This window comes from Rattus rattus, chromosome 9 (assembly GCF_011064425.1).
Source record: "Rattus rattus isolate New Zealand chromosome 9, Rrattus_CSIRO_v1, whole genome shotgun sequence".
NCBI classification, from domain to species: Eukaryota; Metazoa; Chordata; class Mammalia; order Rodentia; family Muridae; genus Rattus; species Rattus rattus.
The window spans coordinates 93,336,350-93,351,978 of NC_046162.1; the positions used below are offsets into that span (position 1 = coordinate 93,336,350).

At 48.1% G+C, this 15,629-nt stretch overlaps 1 protein-coding gene across 1 annotated transcript in view; it reads right to left on the reverse strand.

Moving 5' to 3' along the window:
• Rap1gap2 (RAP1 GTPase activating protein 2) overlaps window positions 1-8,766 on the reverse strand; it is a 220,105-nt gene extending 211,339 nt beyond the window's left edge. Inside the window, exon 1 of the mRNA XM_032913633.1 lies at window positions 8,734-8,766. The gene's annotated coding sequence lies outside the window, so the exon portion shown is untranslated. The remainder of the gene's footprint in view (window positions 1-8,733) is intronic.
• Between the last annotated feature and the right edge of the window lie 6,863 nt (window positions 8,767-15,629).

Consider the following 15,629-nt stretch of genomic DNA (forward strand, 5'->3'; position numbering starts at 1 on the left):
CTTTTAATCCAGCATCAGAAGGCAGACAGCAAGTAGATCAAGGCCAGACTGGTCTAGAGTAGGTCCCAGGGCTACACAGAATAAGTATGTCTCCAAAACCAGAAACCAACAACAACAACAGCAGCAACAACAAAGACAGGAGCTCATATCTCCCAGGCTGGCCTCAAACCCACTAAGTATCTGGGGAAGACCTTAAACTTCTGATCGTCCTACCTCCACTTCCCAATACATAGAATTACAGGTTTAGTCACCACAGCTGGTTTCAGGAGGTGTTGGGGATTGAACCCAGGGCTTCATGCATGCTAAGCAAGCACTGACTGAGCCCCAGCCCCAGCTTCATGTCTCTCCTTATAAGGACATTAATCCCACTCATAAGGGCTCCAGTTAATCCCTCCCACAGCGCTCACCCACCTGCTTTCTCCCTCACTCTGGACAGGTGGGCTTTTAACCTGTGAATCTGGGGGACACAGACACCCAGTCTGTGACAAGGACTTGCAAGGAGAGAGGACAGGGTGGTGATGTAAGAGCCTCAGCAGAGAGATGTGCTAGGACAAAGCTAGAGACAGAAGAGCAAAGGGCTGCCATTGCTCCTGTGTTCTCCCAAACAGAGCTTCTGGCCCTACACTGTCTTCCCCATCACCCAATGGGCTTTCAGGAAGGAGGTCTTAGCTGCTGGGTGGAAATGGCCGGCTCAAAGAGCACCAGGGCCATGTCTCAGATAGGACAGTGCTGGAGTTGGACAGACAGCAGTAGGACTGGCCTTGAGCTAAGGAGGTAAGGTAGACCTGTTGCTGGGGTCGGCATGGGTAGGGTTCATTAAGGCTCCTGGTTTAGGCAGTTGGCTACAGTACTGTTCACTCCAGATGAGAGTAGCCCTGGGAAGGAAACCCATGACTTCTGCTCGGAGCATAAACTTTATTGTGTGTGACCTTCTTCCTGCCCCAAGATGATTCCCCTCTACCTTGCCTTAAATGCTGCCTCCTCCAGGAAGGCCACATCAAATCACATCTTATTTTGACACCAATTCTCTGCCTTCCCCCATCCTTAGACTCTTCAAATTGACCCAGAGTGACATGCTTCTGCCAATCACACCAATGAGCTAAAATGAAGAGAACAGAGTGGCCAGGGAGAACTGTATTGGGAGCACTGTATGGAGAGCATTATATGCAGAGCATTGTGTGGAGAGCCCTGCATGGGGAGCACTGCATGGGGAGCACTGTATGGGGAACACTGTATGGGAAACACTGTATGGGAAGTCCTGTATGGGGAGCGTTATATGCGGAGCATTCTGTGGAGAACCCTGCATGGAGAGTACTTGTCTGGGGAGCACTCTCTGGGGAGCATTATGATGACTTTGGTGCTATTGGAGTATGAACCATATGACAATATTATGTTTTCCAAAAGTGAGTAATCTATTTTTAATATAAGACCTCTTCTGGCCACAATGTCCTAGGTGGTAAAGACCAGAAACATCCCAAGAGGCTATCTATCTACTTGGTCCAATGGCTGTGTCAGATGAGGGTATAGGGCCCAACACAGGCACAAGACCACTCCCCAGTTCCAGGCCACACATCAAGCTGTTCTTGATCCCACTAGGCATTCATAGGCCTCAGGCTGAGAAGGGCCACTCAGCAGCCACCCTCCACTCTACCCCTCTGCTCACACATCATCCCCTTCCTTGTGCCTGCCCTCTAGCTGTATTGCTGGAAGGGACTGGCCTCCACTCAGCAAATCAGTTTTGAGGCACCCCAACCTGGGTCCCGGCTGCGAGTGAGGGATTTTCCTTGTGAGCTCCAGACTTCTCACGCTTACCATGAGCGCACCAGTATGCAGACTTTCAGGGATCATTGTGAGCTTGTGGGGTGCATTTGGGGGGTGTTTATTATGGTATTAGTTAGCTGTTTTTCAAGACAGGTTTCTTTCTGTAGCCTTGGCTGTCCTAGAACTAGCTGTATAGACCAGGGAACTCATAGAGATCCTCCTGCCTCTGACTCCTGAGTGCTGGAACTAAAGCACACACTACCACCAGGCTTTTTTGTTTTGTTTAGTTTCGTTTTGTTTTTGTGTTTTGAGACAGCATCTCGTATGACCCAAGCTGACCTCCAGATGACTCCAGGCAGGCATTGAAGTTTTTATACCCTGGCCTCTTCCTTTAAAAGCACTGGGCTTTCAGGCCAGACCCACCACCTCATCCCTCTGTTTCTGTACCGGCCTCTCCTCTTGCTGTGTGCTGCATTCATACACACAGAGCCTGGGCCTTGATTCCTTTGTTTAATCCATCTGGTTTCTCAAACATACCCTGCCTCTCCTCACCTGGGAGTGCCTCTAGCTGAACTACACACCCTCCATGTTTGCCTTTGAATCTGTGCCCAGTCTCCCAGCCAGAGTCCAAGTCAGAACTAAGATTCTGGGAGGTGTTACCTAACCTGGTTCACAGCGTTGTGATGGCTCAGCCTGCCCAAGATTGAATTATTTACAACATGCGCCTCGGTGTCCGCACTGGAGTGTGATCCAGCTCTGGGGTCCTGCAACGTGTCTTCCCACTCCCCACCGCCTGATACTCAAGCCAGCCTGCTGTAAAAATCACAGTAACAAAGGTAGTCAGCTCATCTCTGCCTTGGGATGCTCTGCCACAGACGATCTTCATTAATGAATTCAATTTACGTACTTAGGAAATGTGTTTGCCAAACTGGGTCTTATGGGATACAAGAAAAAATCGACCATCCACAAATACCTTCCCGACCACCCTGCTGTGTGTCTGAAATTCCCCTGAATAGTCCGTACAAGGAAATTATCTACTGCCCAGGGGTTTGTTTTATCATCGCTTTCATTTTGGTTGTTGGATAGTAGGGTCACAGAGAAAACCCTATAAGTAAATAGACAGATAGGTTAATAAAATTAAACAATGGGCCAATACAAGGCAAGTAAAGGCTCTTGCTGCCAAGGTTGACAACATCAGTACCCACATGGTGGAAAGGCAGAAAAGACTCCTATCAAGTGGCACATATGTGCCCTCCTCACAAATGTATTAAATTTAATTAATTAATTAATCAATTTAAAACCTTCTAGTAAGAGCTAGTGTCTTGAGCTGGAGAGATGCCTCAGTGGTTGAGAGCACTGACTGCTCTCCCAGAGGTCCTGAGTTCAAATCCCAGCAACCACATGGTGGCTCACAACCATCTGTAATGAGATCTGATGCCCTCTTCTGGTGTGTCTGAGGACAGCTGCTATAGTGTACTTACATATAATAAATAAAGAAGAACAACTAGTGCCCTTAGCCCTGGAAGAACTGAGGCCAAGACCTGGTGCTATGGTCTGAACATGTCTCCTTAAATTCCTAGGTTGAACCCTAACTTCAGGGGTTTAATGTCAGAAGTTGAACCTTACAGCAAGTAAGTCATTCTTGAGGGCTGAGCCCTCATGAATGGAATTAACGACCTTCTGAAAGAGACCCCAGAGGGCTGGCTGCCCCATTGCCACAGAAGACACAGTAATGAGGGTCCGTCTATGAGGAAGTAATGAGGAAGTAATGAGGAAGCCTCCACCAGATACTCAGTCAGTTGGTGCTTTGACCTTTGGCATCTTGGCCTGCAGGACTGTGAGAAATGTTTCCTGTGTATAACTCTATTACAGCAGCCTGAACAGATGAAGACACATGATGTAGCTAAGTGACATTTGGATGGCCATGCAGGTGACCCCTAGAAGGGGTCAGGAAGACATCATACACCTTTAAAATAACTGAGGAAACCAAGCTTCCCCACATCACAAGTAACTGGGTGCAGACCACAGAACCCTTGTGACAGGCCAGGATTCTAACCCAGGGTAGTACTCTTTCCAGAGCCCATTCCGCAATCACCAAGCAAGCCTCAGTTAAGAGGCTTTCAACAAAAGTTGCGGTGACCTGGGAGTCCAGCAATCGTGAGATGCACCTTGTGAAGTCGGAAATGCATGCAGTGCAGCCTCCCAGAAGCTCCTCTAAGGAGGAGGGAAGTGGTGTCAGGCCAGGAGATGCAGGGCCAGGAAGGCAGTCCCTGGAGCGAGTGAGCCGTGCCTGGAGCCATCACTCCCAGGGAAGGTCAGGAGAATAAATCAAAGTATTTTTGGGCTGGGTATTGGTTGGTTCATTGGTTGTTTGTTTGTCTGGTTGGTTGGTTGGTTGGTTGGTTGGTTGGTTGGTTGGTTGGTTTGCCTTAATCACTTTGAATTCAGGGTTCTGTTTTCTTTTCTTTTCTCTTCTAAATGATATAATTAGAACTTGGGTCTGGGAGATGGGTCAGCAGGCAAATGCTCTAGCCACACAATCTAACATCCAGAGTTCAATCACTTGGACCCATGTTAAGGACCGTTCTGTCCTCATCTTTGCCGAGGACAAGTCTCACTTGTTTCTGTGGCTACACTGTGCTAAGTTCTCCAGAATGGCTGGCCCACGAGCTGCCAGCTGGTCGTCTTGTTCTTTCCTTCCTTCTCACCACAGGAGCCTCCTTTGACCTCCACATGAGCACTGTCCTTAAGGTCAATGTTCAGCTAAATAGCACGGCTGCAAGTGGAAGTTAAAAGGTTCCTTGTTAGGCTGGGCCTGGTAAGGAACACCTTTAATCTCAGCACTAGGCAGGCAGAGGCAGGCAGATCTCTGTGAGTTCAAGACCAGCTTAGTCTCCAGGGTGAGTTCCAGGACAGACAACTACAGAGAAAAACTCTGCCTTGAAAAAAAAAGGAAAAGGAGAGAGAGAGAGAGAGAGAGAGAGAGAGAGAGAGAGAGAGAAGAGAGAAGAAGAAAGTTCCTTGCTACCCGCAGCCACGTTGCGGAGGGCTCTACAGAGCATGCTTGGCTTCTGCTTACCTAAACCCCAGAGCTACACACAAAACCATCAACGCTCAAGAACGTTCAGTGACTCCCATTGTTCAAATGAGATATGGATTCTGGCTGGGCATCAAGCCCAACTGCTGCCCCCTGGCTCCTGTGTCTCCATCCCTGCTCTTCTCTCCTCTTCCTAAATCTCCTCCCACCGCAATCCCAACAACCATGCTCACAAAAAAACATCTTGTACTTTCCAGATTGCATGGTCTCCTTCTACCCTAGCCCTACCATCACCTAGATGGCTTATAGATTCACTTGGCTATTTGTTTTAAACAGGACCTCACTATGTAATCCTAGATAGCCTGGAATCTGTTATCTAGACCAGGCTAGCCTCAAACTCCTGTGAATCTGCCTGCCTCTGCCTCCCAAGTGCTGGGATTAAATGCATGGGTTACCATGCCAGGCCAAATGTTTCCTTATTCGATGTTCATGTTCTTATGCATTATATTCTGCATGTTCACATACAAAGGCTGAAACTATACTCCTCATGCATACACCACACATAAACTTTTTTGTTTTGCTTTGTTTTTCAAGACAGGGTTTCTCTGTGTAACCATGGCTGTCCTGAAACTCACTCTGTAAACCAAGCTGGCCTCAAACTCTTAGATCCACCTGCCTCTGCCTCCTCCTGAGTGCTGGGATTAAAGGCCTGTGCCACCACGCCCACACAAGCACCAATTTTAATTTAAGAAGAGCACAGCCTTAGACGTAAGGACTAGAATTATAAAACCCTTAAGAAGTAAACACGAAGCTTCCTGACCTTGAGGCAAGGATGGTGGAATACACGCATAATCTCAGAGCAGGGGTGGTAAGAGCAGGAAAAGCTGGAGTCCAAGAAACTTTGCCTCTGGGCTAGAGAGACGGCTCACCAGCTGAGATCACTGTTGATCACAGATTCTATTCCCAGCACTGCTATGGTGACTCAGAATCAAATGTAACTCTGGTTCTAGGGAATTTGACTCCTACCTCTGACCAGGTTCACACACGGTGCAAATATGCAGGCAAAACATTCATACAAATAAAACTTTAAAGAATTTAAAGGAACCTTGTCTCGAAAAAGCCATGATGGCTCATGCCTTTAAGCCCAGGTTTCTGGAGGCAAAGAAAGGTGGATCTCTATGACAAGGCCACCCAGGTCTACACAGTGAGTTTCAGGACATCTTGGGCTACATAGTGAGACCCTTTCTCAACACACGCGCACGCGCGCGCGCACACACACATACACACACACACACACACACACACACAACCTTCATTTTTTTTTAAATTAATGACAGTAAAAACTGAAGAAAATTCCCAGCTCCGAAAAAAAAAAGAACCAAAAAAAAAAAAAAAACTGAAGAAAATTAATAAATTGGGCATCATCAAAATCTAAATCTAAAGCTAGAGAGAGGTCCTAAGTTCAATTCCCAGCAACCAAGGTTATTCACAGAATATGAGTTCTTGATGCCCTCTTCTGCATGCAGGCATACATGCAGATACAGCACTCATATACATTAAATAAATAAACAAAATAAGCTAAAGCCTTTAGGGCTGGAGAGATTGGTTACATAGGTAAAGTGCTTGCACACAGATGTAAGGACCTGAGTTCAAATCCTGAGCACCCATGTAAAAAGCAGAGCTGGGGAGACTGAGACAGGGGGATAACCAATCTAGCCAATGGATGAGGTCCAGTTTTCACAAGAGATGCTGTCAAAAAATAAAGGGAAGTGATTGAAGCAGACGCTTAATATTGATGTGTGTGTGTCAGTCTGTCTGTCTATCTGTCCTTTATACCACAAAGGATACGGACAAGAAAGAAAAGAAAACAAGGCTTGGTGACACACCTAATAGTCTCAGCTACTGAGGAGGCTGAAGCAGGAGAGTCTTTTGAGCCCTTGTGGTCCAAGGACAGCCTACACAGTGAAGAGAATTGGGAGTTCAAGAACAGCCTTAGCTGCCTAGCGAGTGGTAGGCCTGCCTGAGCTTCAACAGACCCCGTCCAGATGGGAGGCTGACTCGGAAAGTGCTTGTCACACATCACTTTGCTCCCTGGAACCCACATTAAAAAGCCTAGTGCATAATCCCAGTTCCAGGGAGGCAGAGGCAGGCAGGTCCTTGAGGCTCGCTGACCTGCCAGTTAAGTACATTCAGTGAGTTACCCTGTGTCAAAAAGCAAGTTAAGGGCCTGGGATCCTCCATTCTGGGGGATCCAACACCCTCTTCTGGTTTCTGTGAGCCTCGGGTTTGCACATGGTACATAGGCATGCATGCAGGCAAGACACCCACACACGTAAAATAAAAATAAATAAGTCCAAAAAATACTTCTGGAAAGTAGGGTGAGCAGTGCCTGAGAAACAGCATCAGAGGTTGTCCTTGTGCTCAGGAGCCTCAGGCTTAAATGCACAACTGTGCACACACACGTGCACACAGTGAACAAACAGGAAAAAAACAGGGGTGACAAGAACGATTATTTTGGTCAGGTGGATTGTCTAGCAGGTAAAGGCACTTGCCACCAAGCCCAAAGACCTGAGTTCAATCACCAAGAGAGAATAGACTGCTGAAAGCTGTCCTCTGACCTCCACCCTGTGCCTCAGTGTACACACGCACAGACACACAGTAAATAAATGTAACAATAATTTTTAAGCGTGCACTGCAAAACAACTCTATACTATGTCAGTAGCGACCTCACAAGTGTTGTTTTCCTGTGTGTGTGTGTGTGTGTGTGTGTGTGTGTGTGTGTGTGTGTGTGTGTGTGTGATATGCACATGCAGATACCCAAGGAGGTCAAAAGAGGGCGCCAGATTCCCTGGAGCTGGAATTACAAATGGTTTTGAGCCTTCCCAGTCCTCTTGACAATGTGAATTTGAATGCCTGACCAGGCTGAAGTAGTGGGACAGTCCAAAAACTAAGCTAGCAAACAAACAAACAAAAAGTAAAACACTTGAGCAAGACCTAGGCTCCAATCCTCACTTCAACACGAGTTTACTGTGTGGCCTTGAAGGTGTGCTGCTGTCTTCCTCTGAGTGAGTAATTGAGTCAGCGCAGTGCCTGAGCTCTGATTACTGCAGAGCCATGGGAAGTGCTCTGAATGTTGCTGTCATTGACCCTAAGATATAGAAGGAGTCCCACCAAACAGAGGCCAGGCCCTTGGCAGCCATGAGTATCCAGGCATAAGGATACAAGGGACGTGGTTCCTAGGGCCACCAGGTTATGGTGACAGGGAAGGGGCTACAGCACCTAGGAAAACCTTCTCAGTCTGCAGTCTGGTAACCTGACACTTGACTGACTGATTTCCTAGTTAAGCTGTAGTGGGGGAAGGGGGAAGTGCCCGATCCACATTTGAATCCCTTCCCAGTCCCAGACCTCCTAGGCCTACTCCATTGAACCTTGTAGAGGTGAGCTGGGTCATCTCTTTGAAGAGAAGGGTGGGGCCATGGCTGGTGTCTGCTTGGGACTCAAGTTATAGACTGTACCTCGGGCATCGGGACTGAAGGTAAGCATGTACCCCCACGATTCAAATGGGAAAGCTGAGGTGGGTGAAGGCGAGGGAACCCCACCCGTGTGCCTGTGGAAGGGACTGTGGGCCCCTCCAAAGCTCCGAGTAACCCGCAGGGTCTGACTTTCCTTTGGATCTTGAAGTCCTCCTGCGGCGACCCCGCAACCCTGAGCCAGGTCCCCGCTGCTATCCCTGAGCATCCAGACGCTGGAATACCAGGGAGCATCGGTTTCGGGGGGCCGACTCTAAGAGCACCTAGGATGCTGCCTGGGGACGCTGAGTGGCTTTGAGCTAGCAGCTCAGCACCTCTGTTAACCCGGTCCTATGCCTCTCCGACCGACCGGGAAGAAACTTTGGGCTGGCGTCCCTGCTCCCGGGCCTCGCGGAGCCCACTCACCAGCGCACCAGCTGCCAGCGGTTCTCCCCCGGCGCCCGGCGGCCCGCCATGCCTTGTCCGGCCGCTCCCTGCGCTGCGGAGGCAGCTCCAGCTGCAGTAGGACCAGTGCCCAGCGCACTGGCTGCCGCGGGGACACCGCGGGACCTGGTGGCACTCATCCTCCGGGCAGCCGTGCGCCCCACCCTCAGCCGATCCTCCGGGTCACCGCGCTCCTCTGCAGCAGCGTGCGAACCGCCCTGTCTCCTTAGCCTCTTTCCAAGCCCATGGCCTCACCCTGCCGAATATCTGAGTTTCTTTTGGAGCACAGAGTCTGGAGTTAGGTTCTCTGAGCCCTTTAGCCCCGCTGTGCTTTGCCCCTTTAAACAGTTTGTTCTACTTACCATAAACATTAGGTATTAAAAAAAAAAAACTCTCACATGCCAAACATAAAAGCGATGTGCCCTGCGAACGATTAAAATATTATAATACAGTGGTGATTAAAACAGTACAATGCTACCAACCAAACACCGTCCACCCTAGCCCAGCCCCACCCAAGCAGTCAACCTCCCATCCACCCCAGATTCTATTCGTTGCTGGAGAAGGGCAGAGACTAGCCTGGCTGACCTGATCAGAAGAGCCAGGCAACCCAGACCTGGTTTAAAGGAGCTCAGTTAGAAATGTCTGTAGAGCCAGGCGCTGTAGTCTTTTTCCTGTAATTCCAGAGCTCAGGAGGTAGAGGCAGAAAGGTCAGGAGTTCAAGGTCATTCTTATCTACCTAGCGGGATAAAGGCCAGCTTGGTGTAAGACCTGTAAAGGAAGGAACAACCGAAGTCCCGTCAGAGAGGAGGAGGAGGGAATGCTTACAGAGACTACACGCTCAGGGAGTCTCCCAATTCACCTGCTTCCTATGGACAAAATCTGTTTCCCTTTGTTGTGTATTTCTCAAACAGTATCTTGTTATATGGGCTAGGCTGCTCTCAAACTCTTGGCAATCCTCCTGCCTCATCCTCCAAGTGCTGGGATTTCAAGAGTGCACCATCACACTGGGAAACCCTTTGGCTTTACAGGAGAGAAACCGTACAGATGGAAGGTACAAAGTCTGGTTCCCCCGTGAGATCCTGGCTCTAACCTTTCTTGTGCAGACATGCTTTGTAGAGAGAGAAAACGTTCCATGTGGAGCAGAGAGGATGGAGTTGAGCGGTTCTTGCCTTGCACATGCAACGCCAGCTCTCCGGAGGCAGGGCACACCTATAACCCCAGCGTCCAGGCAGTGGAGGCAGGAGGCTCAGGAATCCAAGGCCATCCTCAGTTATAGCAAGGTCTAAGGTGAAACCAGCCTGGGATAGATCAAGAGGGGAACAAGGGAGAGGGAGGAAGGGAGAGGAGGAGAAAGAGAGGAGGAGAAAGGGAGGAGGAGGAGGAGGAGGAGGAGGAGGAGGAGGAGGAGGCAGAATAAGAGGAGGAGGAGAGAGATTTCCAGGGAAAGATGTGTATAATGGCTCATGCCTTTAATCTCAAACTCAGAAGGCAGAGACAGGGGTATCCCTGTGAGTTCAAGACCAGCCTGGTTTATATAGTGAGACCCTATTTCAAACAAACAAAAAGTTTTCCAGGGACTGACTTGCTACTGACCTTTGCCATTTTGTCCATAGGTTCCACCTCCCCTATACATTAAAAACCAAGATTACAAACGTGGGCTCAATGACATGCATCTGCACTCCTGGGTACCTAGAAAACTGAGACAGAATAGCTTAAGCCCAGAACTTCAAAGCCAGCCTGGAAATATATTAAAAGAGTTTTTTTCTTAATACCAAGATTCCATAAATCCTAAGGATCCCCACCCAGGATTCCCTCAGCATCTCAGGTGACAGGAAGATCCGCACATCCGTGTGTCAGCACTGCAGGAACATCATACAAGGGGAAGGAAGAAAGAGAAACAGACAGTGGTTTGGAACCGGAGTGTCTAGAATAAGGCTGACAATTCCTTCTAAGCATCTTCTCTTTAATCTTCTCCAGTGAAATTCAGTGCAAACTAAAGAAGCCAAATAGAAAGTCTAAAATCAGCTCCAAAATAGAGCTGTGCACACATGTGTGCTGAGTGTAGATGTGGCTACTGTAACCTCAGCACTGGCAAGGCTGAGGTAGAATTGCCTTGAGTTTGAGGCCAGCCCAAGCTACTTTAGTGAGTTCTAGGTCAGCCTGGGCTGTGATGAGAGACCCTGTGTCAAATGAAAAGGGTTGGAGGTAGTTCAGTTTGGTAGAATTCTTGTCTAACAGGCACTACATAAAACAGGGCCTCGTGGCTCATACATGTAATCCCAGCTCTGGGAAGTGAGAGGCAGGATGGTCAGAAACTCAAAGTTATCCTCAGCTACATAGTGAGTTGGAGGCCAGCTTGGAATGCAAGAAACCCAGTGTTAAGAAGTGGGGAGGGACAAGACATTAAAGACAGAGGAAGAAGGGAGTTCTAGTTTTAAATATGAGCGCGTCCTACTCTCATGAGTATATCTTAAAATATGCTCAAAAGCCTGGGAGCATGAGGACCTGAGTTCAAATTCTCAGAATCCACTTACAAAGCTGGGTGTGGCCACGTGCACCTGGGATGCTCGGGACAGGGCGCAGAGTCGGGATGGAGGCTGTGACTTGCTGGCTACCAACTCAGTGCAGAGAGGGTGAGGAACCCTCCCTCAGGGAAACAGGCAGAGAGAGATAGAATGGGACACCCAGCTTCCTCCACCCAATGCACATGTGCACAAAGGAATGTATGCACATGTAGAAGCAAGCATACAAAATAATCACCTAAAATATGTACACAGTCATGTGTTACCTGGATGGTGAAATTACAACAAACCCTATCTTCTTTGCTAAAGATGTAAAAAAGAAGAGGAGGAGGAGGAGGACGACGAGGAGGAGGAGATGGCTCAGTGGTTAGCATCACTGGCTGCTCTTCCAGAGGTCCTGAGTTCAATTCCCAGCAACCACATGGTGGCTCACAACCATTGCAATGGAATCCGATGCCTTTTTCTAGCATTCAAGTGTACATGCAGATAGAGCCCTTATATACATAAAATACAAAAATAAATAAATCTCTTAAGAAAATAGAAGGTGGAGAGGAGACTAAGGAAAGCAACCTGACAACTTCTGGCCTCCACATGTGCTAGCTCACGCAAACACACCCTCTCCCACTCCTCACACACTTATCCCCCCTCATGCTAGTGTGTAACAGTTGTCATGAAGAGGTTGCAGGATTGTGAGGACTCTATGTTGCATGACTTCTCCAGTGGAGATATTTTTTTTAAAAAAAGACTCTCCTCACCTCAGAGAGGACACCAACAGACCAAAGAAGTGATCCAAGATTATCTTAGTGAACCAAAAATGTTCCAGGGCTATTTTAGGTGCATAAAAGAGGGGTTACTTATAGGAGCGTGGATCACGACTTAGGGAAGCTCACCTGAAGCTCCCTGTATCACTTGCAAACAGCTTGGCTAGTGGGAGAGTTTCCTTGCCAAGGCAATTGTGACCACCACTTCTACAACCTTAAGGAGTGGTGTGGTGAGTCACCATCATCACCATCATCATCACCATCATCATCACCACCATCATCATCATCATCACATCATCACCATCACAATCACCATCATCACCCCATCAAAACCATCCCCACTATTATCATCTCCTATTGACAAGCTAGTGGGCCAGGATTGATCAGAGACTCAGGAAAGCTAGAGCTAAATGCATCCAAGCCCTTGCACACTTTGAGCATCACCGCTAAGGGTGCTTTCACCCACAGCTGGGTTCACATGTCCGGGAGGCCTGCTGATGCTGGAGTTGTGAGCTTTCTTACCACTAACTGGACTAGGGCTATCCCCCTGGCTCTGCTGCTTCCCAGCTGTGGTGTTTTGGGTAATCTCCTTTCAGATTCCTTTTTGTCTGTCTACAGATAGACGTTACCTTTGCCATAGGAATCCTCAGAGTTCAGAGGGGACTGCATAAAGTGCCTTGCTCAAAACTGTCCACTCCAAGGTGGGCTGTGCACTTCTGTGTGCTTTTACTTTGCTACAAGCTTAACTGCAAAAGTAGGAAAATTTAAGTATTTAACAAAACCTCTGGCACACACAGTCCTCTGCAAACGTTTCCTCTCGTTATTGTGATTGTTGCCGTGGGCACGGCCATCGCAGTATTCCATTTCATGATGTCTCCGGGCCTCCTCTAACCTCACACTGCTGTGCTCACAGCTTTGCTCCCATTACTCTGAGTAACAACTGAGGCCTTCTACAGCTCCTCCAAGGGAACAGCGCTAAGAAACCCAGCCCTAGAACCCAGGTCCCAGCTCTTGGATGGTGGTTTCCTGCTCCACTGGCTTCAGTTTCTCTGAGGCGCTGTTCAGTGCTTGGGTGTTATTTAGGACTTTTCAGGTAAATATTCTTGCAAGCAAATGGGTTGCGAGTTTCTAGAGGGCAGCTAGAGAGGGCTCGCATATCCAGCGGGTTCTGGTTGAACTTGGTTGGATGCAAGGATTCTGTAAGCAACATGTCTTGTCCCATGATTGCAGCCTCGATGGTGGAATAGGTTACTGCTCAGACAGGTCCCTCTGTGTGTGTGTGTGTGTGTGTGTGTGTGTGTGTGTGTGTGCGCGCGTGTGCGTGTGTGTGTGTGTGTGTGTTTGTCTGTGTGTGTGTCTGTGTGTGTGTCTGTGTGTGTGTGTCTGTGTGTGTGTATGTGTGTGTCTGTGTGTGTGTGTAGTGTGTGTGTGTGTGTGTGTGTGTGTGTGTGTGTGTGTGTCTGTGTCTGTGTCTGTGTGTCTGTGTCTGTGTGTCTGTGTCTGTGTGTGTGTCTGTGTTTATGTGTGTCTGTGTGTGTCTGTGTGTGTGTGTGTTTTTGTGTGTGTGTGTGTGTGTGTGTGTGTCTGTGTGTGTGTGTGTGTGTGTGTGTGTGTGTGTGTGTGTGTGTGTGTGTGTGTGTGTGTGTGTGTCTGTGTGTGTGTCTGTGTCTGTGTCTGTGTGTGTCTGTGTGTCTGTGTGTGTCTGTGTGTGTCTGTTAGTGTGCCTGTGTATGTGTGTGTGTCTGTCTGTCTATGTCTGTGTGTCTGTCTGTGTGTGTGTCTGTGCCTGTGTGTCTGTGTGTGTCTGTGTGTCTGTGTCTGTGTATGTTTGTGTGTGTGTGTCTGTGTGTCTGTTAGTGTGTCTGTGTCTGTGTATGTTTATGTGTGTCTGTGTCTGTGTGTCTGTTAGTGTGTCTGTGTATGTTTGTGTGTGTGTGTCTGTGTGTCTGTGTCTGTGTGTCTGTCTGTGTGTGTGTGTGCCTGTGCCTGTGTGTCTGTGTGTGTCTGTATGTCTGTTAGTGTGTCTGTGTCTGTGTATGTTTGTGTGTGTGTGTCTGTGTGTCTGTGTGTGTGTGTATCACTTGCATGCCTGGTGCCTATGATATCCAAAAGAGAGTGTCAGGTCCCCTGAAACTGGAGTTACAAAGGGTTGTGAGCTGCCAAGTAAGTGCTGGGAACCAAACCTGGGTCCTCTGGAAGATCAGCCAGTGCTCTTAACCACTGAGCCATTTTGTCAGCCCCTTACATTTTTATTTTTATTTCATGTGTATTGGTGTTCTGCCTGCATGAACTTCTATGCACCATGCGCATGCCTGGGGTCTGGAGATGCCAGAAGAAGGCATCAGATCCCCTGGAAGTTACAGATGGTAACTGCCCTGTGGTGCCAAATCAGGGTCCTCTGGAAGAGCAGCCTGTGCTCCTAACCACTGAGCCAGCTCTCCAGCCCTCCCTTGAGATACTTTTATCAGGATCCTGCTGATAGATGTTGCCCTTCCCAGCGTATTGAAGAAGTAGAGCCCAGGGTGGGACAGTGGCTCATGCCTATAATTCCAGCAATCTAGAGTTGAGTCCAGATTACCACAAGTTCAAGAACAGTGTAAGCTTCTGGGTCAGACTCTGTCTCAAAAACAAAACCAAACAAACAAACAAAAAGAACAGGAGAAAAAGGAAGAGAAGAAGGAGGGTCTCACAGAAGCTAAGGGTTTCTAAAATTTTCTAGAATTATCCAGTTAGAGGTAGCATAGCTAATATCAGGGTTTTAGATTCTTTCACAGCATATCTTTTGGAGTCAGAAAACATCTTTTATAGTTCTGATACCTCATACAATTGAGTGCATTAGGTGGTTTATCATAACCCACATCCCTGAAGGAGAGACCCTCCCAGTTCAGGAATGCTGTCCTGTAAGGACAGGAAGGAACCGAGAACAGGACCCCCTGGCCTTCCCAACCAGGAATTCCTTAGGGATGACGAAAAGCAGCCTGCAGCAGAGCTCCCAACTGCAGGTCATATGGGCTTCAAACGAAACACAAGCACCTACTAAAACACAAGCACCTTACAGGCAAAACGGCTAAGACTTTTAATTCTTTGAGGCTCGGACTCTGCCAAGAGAAGCTAACGTTTTTATTCATTGACACCCAAGTCCTGTTAAGTCTCAGAGATTTCTACAAGAGAGCTGAGTGTGGTGTTGCTAAAACAGGAGGATCTGGAGCTTAAGGCCAGCCCAGGCTACATAGTAAATTCAAGACCAGTTTGGACTAAGTGGCAGAGCAAGACCTTATTGAACAGAAGAAGAGGAGAGAAAAATCTTGAGATGGGAATGCACACCCTTGGACTCAGAACTCAGGAAGCAGAAGCAAGAGGATCTCTGTGAACTCAATGCCAGCCAGGTCTGCAAAGCAATTGAGTTCCAGGTCAGCTAGGGCTACATACATAGTAATGCCTTGTCTTAAAAAAAAAAAAAAAAAAAAAAAGTTAAATCCTTCTAGAAATTTGGCTCAAGAGGAAAGCAAACATTTGGCTTGTAATGGAGTGAGGTAATCCAGACCAATCTTTTGGTCTGAGTCCCTAAAGCCCCACCTCATGACAAGGTAGGGCT